Source organism: Cryptococcus neoformans (assembly GCF_000091045.1).
Source record: "Cryptococcus neoformans var. neoformans JEC21 chromosome 9 sequence".
Classification (NCBI taxonomy): Eukaryota; Fungi; Basidiomycota; class Tremellomycetes; order Tremellales; family Cryptococcaceae; genus Cryptococcus; species Cryptococcus deneoformans.
In genome coordinates, this window is record NC_006694.1 from 367725 (window position 1) to 385453 (window position 17729).

General features: G+C 47.2%; 2 pseudogenes; both read right to left on the reverse strand.

The window, feature by feature from the left end:
* Nucleotides 1-2996: 2996 nt before the first annotated feature.
* CNI01280 lies at nucleotides 2997-4825 on the reverse strand (annotated as a pseudogene).
* An 8878-nt stretch (nucleotides 4826-13703) lies between these two features.
* CNI01290 lies at nucleotides 13704-16593 on the reverse strand (annotated as a pseudogene).
* Nucleotides 16594-17729: the final 1136 nt, after the last annotated feature.

Below are 17729 nucleotides of genomic sequence, written 5' to 3' on the forward strand. Positions count from 1 at the left end.
AAAAATGCATCGGTAAGGTCGAGTTTGGCGAAAACCTTGCCATGGGCGGCGCATTGGAGAATGTCGTCAATGTTGGGAACCAGGGTTCGATCTTTAACCGTAACACTATTGAGGCTGCGAAAATCGCAGAGGAACTGGAATTTGCCATTTTCTTTCTTAATGAGGAAAGCAGGGGCGGCCCAAGGGGAACTGGATGGACAGAGGCGGCCTGCAGTACGGTGTTTCTCGATTTCTTGCCGAAGGGTGTCGCGCCACGCTAACGGTACTCGAAAGCCAGCTCGAGCGACAGGCATCGCATCAGGAAGGATGTTTATTCGGTGGCGGACTTGGGAGGTGGACGAACAAATGGGCGGGTAGTGGGAGACGTCAGAGATATTGGCTGGAAGGATGTCGGCAAATTCACGGAGGATGGCGTCAGAGTGGGAGTGGCGTTCAGTGCTTACGGTCGGGGATTCGACTGGTGTGATGGAGTTGAGTTGTAGTTGCACAAGCGATGTATAGGATGACCCCCCTGCATTGAGGAGGTGATTTAAACGCTCCGCCCCATCAAATAGGCGGTGTTGACGACAGAACTGTAATCCGAGGATAAGGTGGTATTGTGGACCAAGGGCCATGGCGTAGAATGGGGTAGCATTGTAGGTAGTGTCACCAATGATTACATCCACTACATACTCCTGGTCTACAACTGGACCCGCCCGATTGTCTGCCATTTTGGTCCCCACCAGTATAATCGGCCGTCCTTGCCATCCCTGTTGCTCTGCGTACGCCTGGTCGACGATCTTGATGCCAGCGCCGCAATCAACGAGTGCTGGGACAGTGTCTCCGTCAGCCTTGAAACGGCAATTGACCATGATGAGAGGTACTGACCCAGCGAGCACAGACGAGGCATCCTGTACTAGAGTGTCTGTGACAGGGTCGACAGCGAAAACGCCGTGGTGGTCGGACTCGTCGTCGTCAGCAAGGGAGACGAGGTTGGCGACCGGCACGGACGCGGAGGCGTTGGGCGGGGTGGAGGGGGGGCGGGTTGGGCAGATAAGGCGGTGATGGCCGACAACGCGGCATGAGAAACACGCGTTGATGCTTTGAAGATAGGCGCGGGCAGATCGGCCGGCGTCACCGAGGGGGAGCCATTTGGCGGGGTCGAGCCAGTCGAGCTGTTGTGCAGTGTGGCCCTTCGTGGTGGTGGAGGGGGCAGGGGCGAGTTTGGCAATGGGTGGAGGCGCGGGGACAGGAGTGATGACGTTGGCGATGGTTGGTGGGTGGCGGGGGCATGTCGACACCTGAAGGAAATGCGCCTCAAGCATGGCATCATCGATGACGTCCATCATGATCTCATATAGGTCGGCCGATGTTGCGGAGAGCACCGTTTTGCCACGTGCGCGGAGAGCAGCTTTGGTGCGGTGAGTAACCGAGGCATCGACACCGTCCAATAGTCGGCGGTTGACATCCACATCGCTAAGAGGGTCCTCAAAGTCGTGAAGGATGCCTTGGTAACTAATAACAAGGTGGAAGAATGCATCGAACGCTGCGGGTGTGGTGTCCAAACACCGGAGCTGCATGAATCGGTGGCGGAGTTTGGACTCCCAGCCGCGGGCGAGAATGTGAGACTTAAGGGAGACTTGCCATGCTTCCCAAGTCGTCGCATGTTGGCCGTGGAGTTCAAGCCACATAGTGAAACGGCCGCCCGATTGAGAGATCGTCGTATTCGCCACAGAAATCTTCCACGCCTGTTCTGCCGGGCCGGGGCTCCAGTGTAAGAGAGCGTCGCGGAAATAGGTCTCCAGAGCGAGGAGGTGTCGTTGGAGTGTGAACGGGTCGGCGGAGGAGTGAGTCCCAAGTCGCGGCGGGGAGATCTTGTCCGGGCGGGACCCGCGTGTGGAGGGGGGGACGTGACGGTCGTGGCCGGTGGTGGCTTGATCGGCTAGCGCTTGGGTGGAACGGAGGAGTCCGGCAACAATAGACTTAAGCTCGTCAATCTCAGGAACGGCCGGGCCGGAAAAAGCAGTGGTGAGGCCCGGGGTCTTTCGGTAGATTGCACCCGTGGTATCGTGTACAGGGGTGGCATAGTTTACCATCTTTTCGTCGGGTAGGTCAGGCACTGAAGGCACCGCGTTTGAAGTTGTGGGCGAAGCCAAATTTTCTCCGGAGCCCGCGGATGATAGGTGGTCTTCCGTGAATGTGCCGAAGATGGGAACGCCAGTGGGGTGATGCCCGATGATGGGACGGGAAGTCACCTCGTCGTAAGCAATGATGGGTTGGCCCTGAGAGTCGAACGCCATGATGTATGTTGGTGTGGTGGGGTGTGGTGTGAATTGATTTGGGTAATGAGTTTGAAAAAAAGTGTAAGGTCCGGACAATAGACCTTCACTGAACTGTTGGGGCTAGCTCAGAGGGACAAGGCTTGGAGAGAACTGGTGGGCTCTTAGGGCTGGCAGGGCTCGAGGCTTAACTTCGGACTGGAGAGAAGCAAACAAGATCCCAAATGCATATGCTGATTATGTCCTATCAGCGACTAGTAAAGGAGACAAGATGAAGAATTGATAGGAACAAGAGGAGAAGGCAAGGTACTTGTGACTGTAAGGTCGGAAGAAGGAAAGGTTGAACACAATAAGGATAAAAGAATAAAGGAATTTGTGTGTCAACCTTTCCATGTACTTTGCCTTCGCACTCGAAACCAGTCGCGACCAAAGCTCCGGTAAACACCGGGGCTTGTGGCATGAAAAATCGGACAAGAAACTCGGACTTAGGACGAGAAATGGAAGAGAAAATGAGAAGAGAAAAAGCGGAAGTAAAATAATGCACGTGACCTGGGAGGAAGAGTGCAGATGCAATTTGACACGTGCGACTTGGAGGAAAGGAGCGGAAGTAAATTGAGATGCGGCTCGGAGAAACAGGGGAAAAATAAAGCACGTGACCTGGGAGAAAGGAGAGCGGATGCAATTTGACGCGCGCAACTTGGAGGAAGAAGCGGAAGTAAATTGAAACGCGGCTCGAAATTAGAAGCTGGGGAAAGTGGTGACCTCATGAGATGTGGGTCAACTGGGTCGGAGGCTAGCCTCTTACACTTAACCCTTCCAACCAGTTCATTGACAGAGGCCAGATCCACCATCTCCTCCGCCTGGTACTCTTTATAATAGCTCCATTCATGGTTGCCAATACGGTGCTTATGTGACACCGCTGGTTTGATGTGGGCGAAGGCGAGAGTAACAGGAGGGGTGTCGGAGGATTTCGGGTGATGGGGGAGGTCAATGGTGATCAAGTTCAGGAGCTCACCATAACATAGGTGGTCCTCGAACTCGACATGCCTGGTTGGATGGCGCCTATTCCGGTCGATAGACACCATATACTACAACCAACATTTCATCATCAATTTCTAAAGTTCTCTTCAGACTAAATAGAGTCTAACTCACCGAGACAAAGGAGGCACACCTTCTGTCCTCCTCAGCTGTATCCATCCTCGACACACGAATGGAATCGCCACCATTCAACACTCGAACACGGTTCCACACCCTCAACTTTCCCTTCGACACTAAAGCTCTAAGCTCAACAGTCAGTGGGATATCGTGTTGGGTGGTCATCGTGTTGATGAGCTTATTCATCAGGTTGTGTCGGATGACACCTTGGGTGTCATTGGTCGGGGAGGACAAAGCATAATGCGCATCTGAGCAGGCATCAATTATACATCAAGCGCTATATGATATGACTTGGACTTACATGACGGCAAGACCGTCTCATACCGCTTAGGAGGGGCTTCATCATCACTCACCCTTCCTCTACCTCCCCAGTGAAGGTCGTATTTGTTCGCAATGTGTTGTAGATGACTCTTGGCCAAAATCCGCTGGGACATGCTAGCATAAGGGTGTCGCATATTCCTTAGATTTCGGCCAAGATCACCACAATAACGTTCCATTGCAAACTGCCATGATACCCAAATGGGCCCCATCATCTCGATAATTAGACTGAAGTGAAAGACTGAATGCACCTGAGCCGAACAAACATGGAGATGGCTAGGCTTGTTCCCGTGGTAGAGACTAAACGAAATCAATGTCTAAGAAGAGTTCATAATGTAATCTGAATATGCAACTCACCGGTAAAAGTCCACACCCCACTTAATCCAGTCTGTCTTCAGACCCGCAAGGCGTTCCCTCGGCATCTCATAGGCCAGGCATTCTCTGACAAGGCTCGAAAACTGCATAAAATGCTTGTAGAACCTTGATTCAAGTAATCCATCCAGCAAAACCGGTGCAATATACTGCAGCCAAAAAGACCATGTGTCAGCTGTGCATGCCTGCCTATTCTTGACGAAGTCCGGTGGTCTAGCGGCAAATGATGAGGGGATTGTCGCACCAGCAGCAGCAGTTGCTTCGCCAACAGCTGCCCACTGACGAGTAGTAAGGACAAAGTCCTCATCAGCCAAGTCCTTGACAGCCCCTGAGAAAAGGTTAACTTGAAGTTTGAGGATGTTCTCAAAAAGGTTGTGCATTGCATCGACGGGGAATGAAAGAGGAAAGTCGATAGTGGGGAGTTTTTCAAGGATGGACAGACCCTTGATCCCATGTTTCTGCCCAAGTCTTTCTTTCTCAGCTGCGCTAGATGCAGCAGCCACCTCTCGGGCTTGGCGAATGAACTGGTAATGGGTGCGACAAGGTAGGTTATAGGGATCATGGTCGGGTACAGTCAGATCGGTCGCAGATGATTGGAGGGGGAGGTACAGTTGGTTGGGGTTACAGTTTTGGGAATGTCGGACTGAGGTTGCGTTGCACATCCGACAGGGGTGGAAGCTTCCAGTACCCTTCATGTGCATGATCATTGATACAGCAGGCATATCCCCTGAAACATAAAGGAGATGCGCCCTGAGTGTAAAAAAACTTCCCAGATCGGCATCCCATGTACACACTCCAACTGTGAGTTGCAAAAGCTCCTCCACTAATGGGTAGATGAAAGAATCAAAATCTTCTGGCTTTTTAGGGCCTGGGATGAGTCCCACCGACAGTATCTCGCGGGTATGGACCCTTTCTTCTGGTGGTAGGTTGAGATTGAAAAGCACCAGAGGCCAACACGTCCCTGAGCCATTGTCAAATGGGCAGAACCCATCCGATGAGAATGAGAGAGCAATATCTCTGTCATCGGCAAAGTACTTGGTTCCGAGCTTTCTTCCATCCACCTCAATCTCTTTTTCCAAGAGTATTCTGTACATACTCCCATCAAATATGTCTCGGATATTGGAGTTATCGTATTCGTGGGTGCTCTTGTCTCGGTACATGAGTCTTTCCTTTGTTGATGGGTGGTTGTACATCTTCTGAAGCCTTGGAATAATCTTGATGTACAAAAACCTTTGGAATGGTTTCCCGTTTTGGTCGAATCTGTCTGCACCGCACTTGGAGCACTTCTGATCTTTAGCATAAGGGCCGGTGAAGCAAAGACAAGAGTGCTTGCACATGTCATAATAATCGCAAAGGGTGTCTGAATAATTGTCGATTAGAGACTGTGCCTCTTTGAGGGAGATGAATGGTATATTCTTGGCATGGTCTGGAAGACTGTTGTATGCAGCTCGCGAGATGTTGTGATCGACCTTCCAACTATATAGGCCAATCTTATCAATGTCTTCTTCGCTCATTGCGTACACTATCGGATAATGAGACAATGAGTTGGTGAATAGAAATCCTTATGAAAACAGAACTTACATCTCGGACCTGCTTCCCTCTTTTCTCTGGCGACAGCCTGCTCATCCCACGATTCCATATCCTCCCTTCTCCCCCCCACGTCTAGATGGGACTGCGCATCCCTTAATTCTTCCTCTGACTCAGTGCCATGCTCTCCGGAAACAGATGGCGCTGCTGAATCATCTTTGTTGTCCGACACTGAAATCTGGCGCTGCACTCTGGAAAGACTGTTGTTGACGAATGTCTGAAAAGCAGGATTGGACACTGAAGCTGGGGAATGGTCGACAAAGATGCCGCTCTGGGGTGTGGAAATGTCAGTGTGTGTTGGCCGAAGACTCACCTCAGACATTTCTGCATCTCCGTCCCCTTGTGCTCCACCATTAGTTCCCTCTGCTTCCCCTGGCATGACGGAATTGTTACTGGCATCCCCCTCTTGCACTTGTTGTAGGGTCCTCATCTTCTCAAGGTGTCTGGTTCATGTGACTACAGTAACTTGTCGGTCACAGTACGACAGTGTACAGTCGCATTCGACGATGCGTGCTTTGTAGTCTGTTGTGGGCATATTTCTTGCAATAGCTGGTTGAAAGAGTGGACAACGAGAAACGAAGATGATTGGATGATAGCAACAATAATGCATAATAGAAGATGATGAAATGACAAAAGATTAAATTTGGTGCATTCATCTCACGTGACTGATTTTTGGCAATGGCACTTAATTACACTATAATTGTAACAAGGTCAACCTCGCTCATCTCTCTTCTTTCAAAGTGCTTCCATCGAATCTTCTATTTCTTCCTCTTTTTTTTTTAAGATTCCCCTCACCACTTCATCAGCCAAAAAAATGTCATCAGGGACATAACGCATTCTCACTATAGGTCACAGGAGATGTTGTGGTGAGGAAAGTGCAGGGATGATATCATATGAGATCAGAGTGGGATTTTGGAGCAGAAGCGCAGCAAGCATAGTTAGAGTGGCAAATAATGCAGTGAGTGCATGTAGTATTTATATAATAAGTTCATAGTCCTGGCTTTACAGTGTGATGCCAGAAAGTTCAACACAAAATCTCACTAAATCTTTCACAACCTCACTTTCTATTTCTAGTCATTCTACCTACAATGCCCCGCCCAACCAGGTCCAACACTCGCCCGGTCTCACCAACACCATCCAGTCCTCTTCTTGCATCTTCATCAAACAGTGGGCAGAGAAGTGGTGGCCAAAGAGGTGTAAACCGCTTTGTACCGTATTCTATGGGGGAGTCTCACTCTGCGCAACCCGGACCCTCTCAAACCCATCTTGATGTCCCCTCTCATCCTCATCCAAGGAGGACTCGGAGTGACCAAGAGCTGATCGACGGACTCTTGGCCGAATCCCAGGAATATCAACAATCCCAGAGAACAGGTATGATACATCTTCTGTTCCTTCCTATTCCCCTTGTTGTTGACTAGGTTGCTCATGCATTGACTCCTGCCTCTTGCAGCTGATGTCCACGGTGTCGCCGCCGCCTCCTCCTTCCACAACAACGCCTCCTTCTCTCCTGCTCGAACTTCTCCCTCTTCACCAGAGGTATTCCCCCCCCCTGGGGCTCTCCATTTTGACCCTGACATCTCCTACCCCATCTCAGATCCCAAATCCTCCAAGCCGCTTAGAGCGATACTGGGACTGGGGCATGGGGTGAATGACGATATTTGGAGGAAGATTCTAGTGAGTAGCAATTGATATTTCGTTGGATAAGCTCCCAACGCTTTCCTTAGGAGGATGTCTGCTGAAGTGCTGTTCGAGCCTTTGGTGATAAAGTGGGCATGGAGACATGGAAGGGCACGGACTATGAGGAGCGTGTGCTCTTCATGGGTCTTGTGAGTGACATTCTTTTATATGTTTTGGATGGCCAGCTAACCTTGTTGAAGGTCGCTGACAAGCACGTCGACGTCTTTGGTGCTGCCTGCTGCAAAAGCAAGTGGCCTATACGGTCACTGGGCATGCAGTACCTCAAAAATAAGGCCCAAACTGCTAGGAAGAAGAGAAGCTTGTGCTCTTCCTAGCGGATGTCTCGATTGTGTTTTTGTATATTGTACTTTAATGATTCTATTTTTTGTATTTTTATGATTCGATGCATGTAATTCGACCAACCAAACCAAGGGTTAGCTACAGGCTCATTTCAAGCTGCTAAAGGGATCAGAACAACCCATTTCTCAGATAAAAACAATACTGAAAATGGCTTAAAAACAGCTGTTATACGGATGAAAAGAAGCTGCTAAAAGGATCAGAATAACCCATCTCATGGATAAAAATAATGCTGAAATTGGCTTAAAACAAGCTGCTAAAAGGGTCAGAATAACCCATCTATGAGTAAAAATAATGCTGAAAATGGGTTAAAACAAGCTGCTAAAAGGGTCAGAACAACCCATCGCATGGATAAAAATAAGGCTGAAAATGGCTTAAAACAAGCTGCAATAAGAATTAGAATAACCCATGTTTCAAATACAAATGCTGAAAATGGCTTATAATAATTCGGCAAATGGCTTATTTTAAAGCCCAAAAAATAAGCCCAGAAAAGTGCTCAATTAAGCCACGTTGTGGCTTGTTTTGATCCTAAATGGTAAGCCGAAAAATCGATAAAAAGACGCAATTGTGGCTTATTTTAAGCCGAAACAGTTATGGCTTAAATTAAATTAAGCTGCCGCGGGTCCCATAGTGTCCTCGGCGTTGAGGCTAGTCGTTGTGGGGATAAAGAGAGCCATCTTGGTGAGTCGGTCTACGATCACAAGGATGGTGTTGTAGCCGTGTGATGGGGGAAGTTGTTCAATGAGGTCCATCGATACAGATGACCAGGGATATGGGGGAATGGGTAGAGACTTGAGTTCGCCATAGGGCTGATGACGTCTTGTCTTAGTTCGGCAACAAAGATCGCAGGAATCAATGTAGTGATTGACGAAGCCTTTTAGGCCTGGCCACCAGTAATGGCATCGGATGAGTTGGATAGTCTTGCGTCGTCCAGGATGCCCACTAGTGAGTGCATCATGGCATTCTTTCATGACGAGGGTGCGTAGCTCGTTATTGGCTGGGACATAGAATGATTCGCCATATCTGAGGAGTCCTTCATCGTCTCGAGTATATGGGTGAGCTTCGGAGGGATGGTTGGCTTTGTCCAAGAATGGTTTTGCTGATTCATCAGTTTCTAGACCGGTTTTCAACAATGACTTGATGGGCGAAGATATTTCCAACCGATCGAGTCCGGTTGTGGCAGTACCCAAGTATTGTCCAGGGCAAAGGAGAGTCTGGAAATTCTGAGGATTGGCAGCAGTAGTAAGGCTGGAGCCTTTCTCGAGTGGATGATAATCATGTCTTCGGGTGAGTGCGTCAGGCTTTGTGCCTTGTACACCTGGTCGGTAGATGATATTGAAGTCAAAGTCGGCTAGGAATTCAGACCATCGCGCCTGTCGTCGATTGAGTTGCTTGGTAGTCATAAAGTACTCCAGGCTTCTGTGGTCGGTGTAGACACGAATGGTTTCTCTAGCACCTTCGAAGTAATGTCGCCATTCTTTGAATGCTGAAACAATTGCTAACATTTCTTTGTCGTGAATAGGATAGTTTAACTCGGCAGGCAACATTTTGTGAGAGAAGAAAGCAACTGGTTCGAGTTTCTTGTCGATTTCATGTGATAAGATACCTGCGATGGCATAGTCAGAGGCGTCGGTTTCAAGGATGAGTTGCTTGGTCGGATCGTAATGACGTAGGAGATCAACAGAGGTGAAACTCTTTTGAGTGCTTCGAAAGATGTTCGTTGAGGTTTTTCCCATACAAAGGGTAAGTCCTTCTTTGTCAAGTCGATAAGAGGTTTGGCGATACTAGAGTAGTTCTTGATGAACCTTCGGTAGAAGTTACAGAACCCAAGGAAGGATTGGGTATCACGGAGATTGCGAGGTGTCGGCCATTCCGTGATAGACTTTACTTTCTTGGTGTCCATTGATAGACTTTGATCACTGACAACGAAACCTAGGAACTCTACTGAGGTTTGATGGAACTCGCACTTTGAAGCTTTGGCATATAACTGGGTTTGGCAGAGGCGATCTAGGACTTGTATGACGTGTGACTGGTGAGTCTCCAAGTCTGGGCTGTAGATGAGGATGTCGTCGAGGTAGATGATAACAAATATGTCTAGCAAGTCGCGGAAATTGTGGTTCATGAGATGTTGGAAGGATGCAGGGGCATTGGTGAGGCCAAACGGCATTACCAAATATTCGAAATGCCCGTAGCGAGTATGGAAAGCTGTTTTCCATTCTTCGCCTGCCTTAATGCGAAGTAAATTGTAGGCTCCTCGCAGGTCGATCTTGGTGAATACTTTGGCTGATTTGAGTCGATCTAGGAGCTCGGCGATCAATGGTAGAGGATAGCGATTCTTGATGGTGATCTTGTTGATTCCCTGGTAATCGACATGCATCCTAAGCGATCCGTCTTTCTTTTTGACAAAGAGTATGGGTGCTCCGGCTGGTGATTCGGATGGTCGGATAAAACCTTTCTTAAGATTCTCATCAAGGTATTCGCGGAGAGCTTCAAGTTCTGTTTCGGAGAGATTGTATATGGGACCAAAAGGTGGGTTCTTTCCTTCTTCGAGAGGGATATGGTGGTCGAAAGACCTATGTTCTGGGAGTGTATCGGCGCTTTTCTTGTCGAATACGTCTAGATATTGATGGTATTCTTTAGGTACTATTTCGGCATCGGTGTTTTCTTTTGGGGGTTTGTCATTGGTGATGACCATGGCTAAGTTGGCACTCGTCGTCTGTGATACAGGTGGGTGTATGGAAAGTGTTTCCCAGCTGATGGACGGATTGTGCTCTTGTAACCAGGTTATACCTAAGACGATGGGGTAGGAGCCGATGTCGGTTATGAGGAGTCGGAGTAAGGTGTGTCCGAATGGTTTCTGGAAGTTGACCAGGATGTTGGCTTCTTCTTCAATTATAGTTCGCTGACCTGCAGCGTTGAATAGGTATAATGGGATCGAATCTTCTATTTTCGTGGTTTTGAGGTTAAAGGTCTGGACGAATCTTTTGTCGATGAAGTTTGTAGAGGCACCGGAATCGATTAAAGCTTGATAACCATTGTTGTGAAAGAGAAAGTCGATTGTGAGTTGGTTTTTGTTGTTTTTGTTATTATCTTCGAGAGTTTGGAGATATTCGCAGGAGTCTGTATTGGCCGGTTTGATAGTACGCTCTTGTTCCCGGCTACCTTCTTCGACTTTGGCAGACAAGAGCATATCTAGTTTTTTGAAGGGAGAGTAGTATTGGATTGTTGCGAGGGGACCACTGGGCACTTGGCGACTTGATGGTTTTTGTCGGTGCAATAGAGGCAGAGGTTATGATCCTTTCGCCTCTGATATTCTTCTGGAGTCAGACGTCCACGTCTGGTTATCCTAGCTGAACTTGGGACAAATGCAGCCCTCAGGTTGACTGCCGGCGTCACCTCTTTATTGAAGGTGGTGTTGGCAGTGGTAGACCTTATCGGCATGCTATTCACCGCAGAGAAACGTCTGAAGTTGTTGGGGTGATTGTTATTGTAAGAGGTGTGGGTGTAGTCGCTTCGGGTGGCGTTGAAAAGCACCTTTGGTTGCTGGTCTCGCTTTGCTAATACCCGTTCATATCGACGGCTGTCGATGCGGATTGCCATGTCTTGGAGGTTCTTGAATGACTTGGCTTTGGGTAGTCTGGCAAGTTCGTCTTTGATGTCATCCTTCAAGCCCTTGTAGAAGCAAGCCTTCTTCGCTTCGTCGTTCCACTGAACCAAGGTGGCATAACGCATAAAGGTTGCGAGGTATGAGGATACAGAACCTTGCTGATGAACAGTGTTTAGTTGTCGTTCTGCTGTCTGTTCTTTGTCTGGATCTCCGAAGTTCTTCCTTAATTCGGCACAAAATTTCTTGAAGTCCAGCATAAACTTGGGCTGGGGATCGATGGTTACGAAGGGTTGGAACCATAAGAATGGGGTATCTCGGAGGAAAGATCCGGTGTATAGGACTTTGGAGGTCTCGGTAGGGAAACGAGAAGGTTGGAGGGTGATCACCATTGTCACTTGAGTGGTAAAGGTTGAGAGCTTGGTATACTGCCCATGGTAGTACTCGGGTTGGGATACCTTCGGTTCTTGAGGTCTACTGGAGGGTACTGAGGTGCGTTGTCGGCTGTATTCCCTTTTAACTTCTGGGTATGGTGTTTGCGCTGACAGGTCGCGGCTTGGTCTAGGTTCTTCGTCTTCTTCATCCAATTCTTGTTCGTTTTCGCCCTCATTATCTTTGCTATTATCAAACATCTGTCGTTCGACTTTGCTCTCTTCCAACTTATGCGTCAACTCTTCCTTCTGTTGCTCAAGTCTTGCAATATGGTTGCGCATCATCTCGAGTTGGGTTTGGGTGTCGTTTGATGTGTTGTTGGCGGTAAAGGGATCGGATTGAGGATTGGTGTTGAATGAACCCGCGGGATTGTGGTCGTCATTGAGGGTATGTTCTACTTCCTTGCCTTTTTCGACCTTTTCCACAGCTCGACCACTACGAGTGGATGGACCTGACATGATATAGGATATGGTATACGAAGTGGTGGTATGAGGTTATAGGTGGCTGAGGTTGTTGATGAAGTTGTATAAGGGTATATGTATGTGTCGAAGGTAAAAGGTACTTGAAGTCTATACCAACCAACCACAAGTGTGGAAGATCAATATTTACTGTTACGACTCGTCCCCAACAAGGTCCGGCCTTGGAGACGAGATAGAAAGCCGTAGTTTAACTAAGCAATGAGATATATGTATGATATACCTCTTGACACTTGTCTGTTGGCGTATGGTATAGGGCGGAGGTATATTCGCTTGGGAAGATCAGGCAATGTCAAGAGCCTGCACAAAGAAGGAGAGATAAGAGATCATAGGAGGGAGTTACGTAATAGGAAGGCAAGATTGTTTCAGATAAGAAGGTCCAGCTGGACCTCCAGTTGGACTCTGAGAAAAGAACTGGACCTCCAGCTGGACCTCGAAGGATATAAATAGATTTCTGTAGAAGTATATAAAGGGGAGCTCTGTCCTCGATCTTGATCTTCTTCCCCTCGAAGATCAATATTTCATAAGTTACTTTGCGAAAGGTCCTCGAGCTCTCAGTGCTCGCTCTCATCTTACCTTGCACCACCTTGGACATAAACTTACTCCACTAGTATATAAGCTTGCCTGATCTTCCCAAGCGAATATACCTCTGCCCTACTAGACCATACACCAACAGACAAGTGTCAAGAGGTATACTATATCATACATATATCTCATCACTTAGTTAAACTACGGCTTTCCATCTCGTCTCCAAGGCCGGACCTTGTTGGGGACGAGTCGTAACAGGTGGCTACTCAATCAAGATCTTCATCGCCACCTGAAGATGGAGAAACACTGGGTTGCTGGGGGATTTGCAACTGTCAGGAATGATTATGTAGTAGTAGCTCCTACTGCAAAAAAGGTGACACTTTCTGCAATCAATACAGCAGTGTTTATTATCACATCATGGTGAACTATGGGGGAAGCAAGCATGATGTTGAGGCCAAGGGGACAAGAAGGATGGTGAAAAGGATGTTGAAGGCACATGATCAGTCAGACTGTAGTTCAGAGCACACTCAAATGGCTACAGGATGAAAATGAAGAATGCTGATTTCCTGATGAAGCCATGGAGAGAGAAAAAAAGAATGAATAAGAATGTTGTATGAACTACTATTTACTCAGATAGTGAGTGACAAAGACAAATATGTAGGCTAAATAAGTACTGGAACTGAAAGATCTTCTTTGGGCAGCCTGAAGAAGGTACCTCCACAAGTCTCAGCTGATGGAATCAAATCCACCTTCGGGTTTATTATGGAAAGAAGGTTTCTATATTGTTGAACTGGTATTCACTCAGCACCTTCATACAATCAGTCTCAGAGAGCAGTGTACAAGATAATGATGAGGAAAGACCAGAAAGCTACAAAAGAGAAAATTAAAATAGGGTATAGAATCTGAATGAAAACAACCATGCAGTCATCTATCTAAATGAGCAGCTAGACTAACTCCATCATATATATATGGTAGATATGCACCCTCCCTATACCCCCACTGTGGAAATGCATGAAAATATCCATATCGCAAAATCTACAAATGGCAGTAGAATCAGTAGAGGAATACTTGTTTGAAATGAAGGCTGGTTCATTACTTACATATTCACAAAGTAATATTTATAGATCTGGCTCTGAGAATTTTCCATCTGCCAACCAGATGCAAAGTCGAGAATGGTGTGACATCCCAGGCTAATATTGTGAGGATCAATAAAGTCATATGAACCATTTGTTGTGGGCAGTTGAAGATTCGGATAACATTGTCTGCCAACACTGTTTTCATTCACTACTGTATAATACTGTACCCAGACAACATCGAGTCTTTCTACTTTTTGAGGGCCTTTTCAGCCATGCAGATGAAATAGGCCAAGTACATGAGCATATGTGTGTCCTCCTCCTTCATCAGTGTTTGGAAGAAGGCATCCTTACAATCCAACTTCGCGAAGAGCTTGCCCTTTCGACCAGCACAGTGTAGGATTATCCTGAACATTGCCCATGGGGTACATGTTGGGGATGGTCTGGTTATTCAAGGCGCGAAAATCGCTAATGAGACAATGTGTGTTGACCAATGGTCCCTGTGCACATCGGCATCATGATATTCGCATGCTTATCCACAGCAATATAGTCGCAAGCTTCAGTAGTGTCATAGTGATTTGACAGTGCACTTCAATTGGCGTCCTTGCTGGATCTCGATCTTGTGGACTGGAAAGCCTTGATCATAAGTGTCTCTTAAGTCGCAGACTAAATTGCTGTGAATATGACATCAATTACTGTATATAGTCTCAGATAAAGCCAGTGGCTTACAGTGCAAGATGAATCATCACCCATATCTCACAAGAGTTTCTGAATGCTGTAGCCTCGAGGAGCTCTCATTCTAGTCTTCCGATCCGAATTGAGTAGATGCATCTTCTCAGTGGGGCGCTGCAAGTCGTGTCCTGATCTCCTACTAAGCTTATTAGCCTGGCGGATAGCATCTATCTTGTGTCTTTGAAATGCTCTTCTGGCTATTTGGAAATCTTTATCGGGACCTTTGTTGCTGTTTGCATATGCACTTTTAGAGTATTTGTGCTGCAGTTCGCCCTGTCACACCATCAGGATATCAGCAACAAACATCGTCTTGATACATAATGGGAAAACAGACCATTTCTGTAGTATAACCAACTGTCAGTCTCAAAGCTTTGATTGACAATGAGATATGACCCATCATATGGGTTTTGGGAGTATTGACACTCCAAAGCATTTCAAGGGATGTCGACCCTTTTGCGACCTGTCGCTGCTGCCCTGCCAGACATCAGCTTTTGCCTTGAAGGCATGAAGTGTTTTCCCAAACACTGAAAGCTTGTCATCCATGGCTTTGACAGTTTCACTTGTGTGAAGGTGTAACTTCGCCAGGGCAAATCACACGTTTAGAGAATACACTAGGTGACTTGCTAAAAGCTCAAAACCTGGAAGCAACCCTGAAATGACAGGCAATAAGCATTACATGTCATGATCAGCACAAATGTTCACGTAATGATGGTGGTCTATCAACAACTCACAAGCAGAACTTGCTCATATTCCCTTGTTGTCATTGCCTCCACGGCCGTCACATTATCTCGGAATTTCTGGATGGCCACTCTGAAACAGGGAATCCGAGCAAAGCTAGATCTTCAGGCATTTAGTATTTGAAGCGGCATGAGACAATGATGATCTCACTCACCATTCATCCATGACGTCGGCAGTGCCAGAATGCAGAACAATCTTGTAGATGCACATTACGATGTTCTTGATGACTCCAAGCTCCATCTCATGCATCAGATCGGTGGCAAAAATATGATGATAATCACCAGGGGTGAAAGTACCAAACACAGATGAGAATGGTGACTGTGGAAATCGGAGTATCAGCCAAATGTAGAAGGAAACTACTCGCTAATGTGGTAGAACAACCAAAGGGCTGTAAAAGGCTCCGAATGAACTTTGAAGATTGAATAGGTCTGCCTTGTTAAAAAATCCTCTTTGAGCTTTAAGAACTGCCTTTTGCATCTCCTGAGAGTCGACTCACTGGAAATGTTTGCATTCTGCCTTGTCAACAATCTTGCCAATGTTTGCGAAATTTTCCTTTTTCATCATGCAAGTAGGGCATTGGGTACTGCAGGAGGCGTATCCACTAATGTGGGATCTACAAATGGATTGGTAACATTATCGAAGTTGGAAATGCACAAAAGAGACTCACTTTTCCTGTAGATCAGCTGAGTATAGGATGATTTTGGGGAAGATTGGCCTCGTCACTCCATTTCCTCACTTCATTATTACCCCATCCTCACATGCAGCCTTAAAACTAGGCTCCAACAACTGTTTATGCCATGCCTTCTGCAAGATTTCTCCATCCACGTTGGAAGGACTGGCCAGGAGAACACTTTGTGAGAAAGTCCTGTTAATTTAGTCTTGCTGAGCGCAAGCCAGGGAAAAAAACCAATAATGGCCAAAAAACCCACGGAGAAACGCAAGCAGCCCCCAGACACGTATACAAAGGAAAACAGGAGCAAACAGGAAGGGGACTCACAAGGCCAGTTCGTCGTCGCCTATATATTCGTCATATAAGGCCCGGAAACCATCGTGTGTACGCAAGTCGTCGAGATTCCTCCATTGGCCATTAGGACCGTCGCCGCTGAGTACTACCCGGAGTTGCCTATGACCGCGATACACTCGATCATCCAGGATTTGGAGAATGCTGCGACGTCCAGTGTCCGATTGGTGGGTTACCGGTGATGTTTGATGGAACCTAGGCGACGACAGATAAGGCTTAAGGAGATGACCATGGAATTTTGGGTATGTCCGGTCATTCATGTGAAGACGGTAAACTGAGAGGGCAGGGTTAGCTTCTTGAACTTGGTATTGTAAGGCATGCATTTGAGGAACGCTTTCACGGCTTCGGGCATGGCATGTTTCGGCTGAGATTTCCTTTTTGCATACTTGGAATGTTTACCTTTTTGCTTGTGTAGTCGCTTCTTTTCGGCAATCCAAAAATGAATCAGCCCTTTAGGCAACTCTAAGTGAATGTTAGCACACGAGATGGGAGAATTTTATACCTAAATACACTCACTTTATCAAGCCTGGGGTTGTTCTTTTCCAACTGGTGACTTGGCTCGATCGGGGATTGCAGGACCTTGATTTAGTTTATCATAGCCCTGGCACCATTTCAACAACCATTTGCTGTCTTTCCAATGCTCCACTGCACGCTAGAGGAACTTGAATGTCGAGCAAAGCCATCTTTGTATGTACCTGGCATTTTCCATGCATCATATCCATCTCATTACTTTTCATACATATATTACTCACCACCATTTGCCCCCCTCCCCCTGGCGCGACCTCCACTTCCACAGATTTTGCCACATGCTGTCTATCTTCGCCTCCTGTCCTTTCTGGTCGTCGGCCGCATGCCTAATATCCATCCATGTCAGTGAGAGAAAAACAAGCAGGCAGGGGGCCATGAACCAGTGGACTTACTCATCCTCATCATAGAAGTCTATGATAGCTTGCTGTTCGACATCCTCCAGATTCCGAAAAAAAGAAAGTCGCAAAATGATATACCGAGTCATGTTCGGATATATCGACATTGTCGATTTTCGGAGCCACAGACAGAAGAAAATGCACCTGGTCAATGAGTTAAAATCGGTCAGTGGAAGTCTCATGGCGCAATTCTCAACATCCCACTCACGATTGACGACGCATACATGATGGTGTCTACGGAGGAGGCGGTCGCCTTTGACCTCTGAGCGGTGGTCGGTGCTCCATACCAGCTGTTTTTGTTCAGCGTGGCTGGGCCCAAATTTAACACCTGCAAGACTTACCACCATTATCGCAGTCAGTATCAGACTGCGATACTGACTGCGATAGGAACTGAACACTCACTCGGGCTACAAGTTCACTTTTGAGAAATGATCCTCGATTTTCGCCCTCGTCACATGAAGGCCACGAAAACATGAAC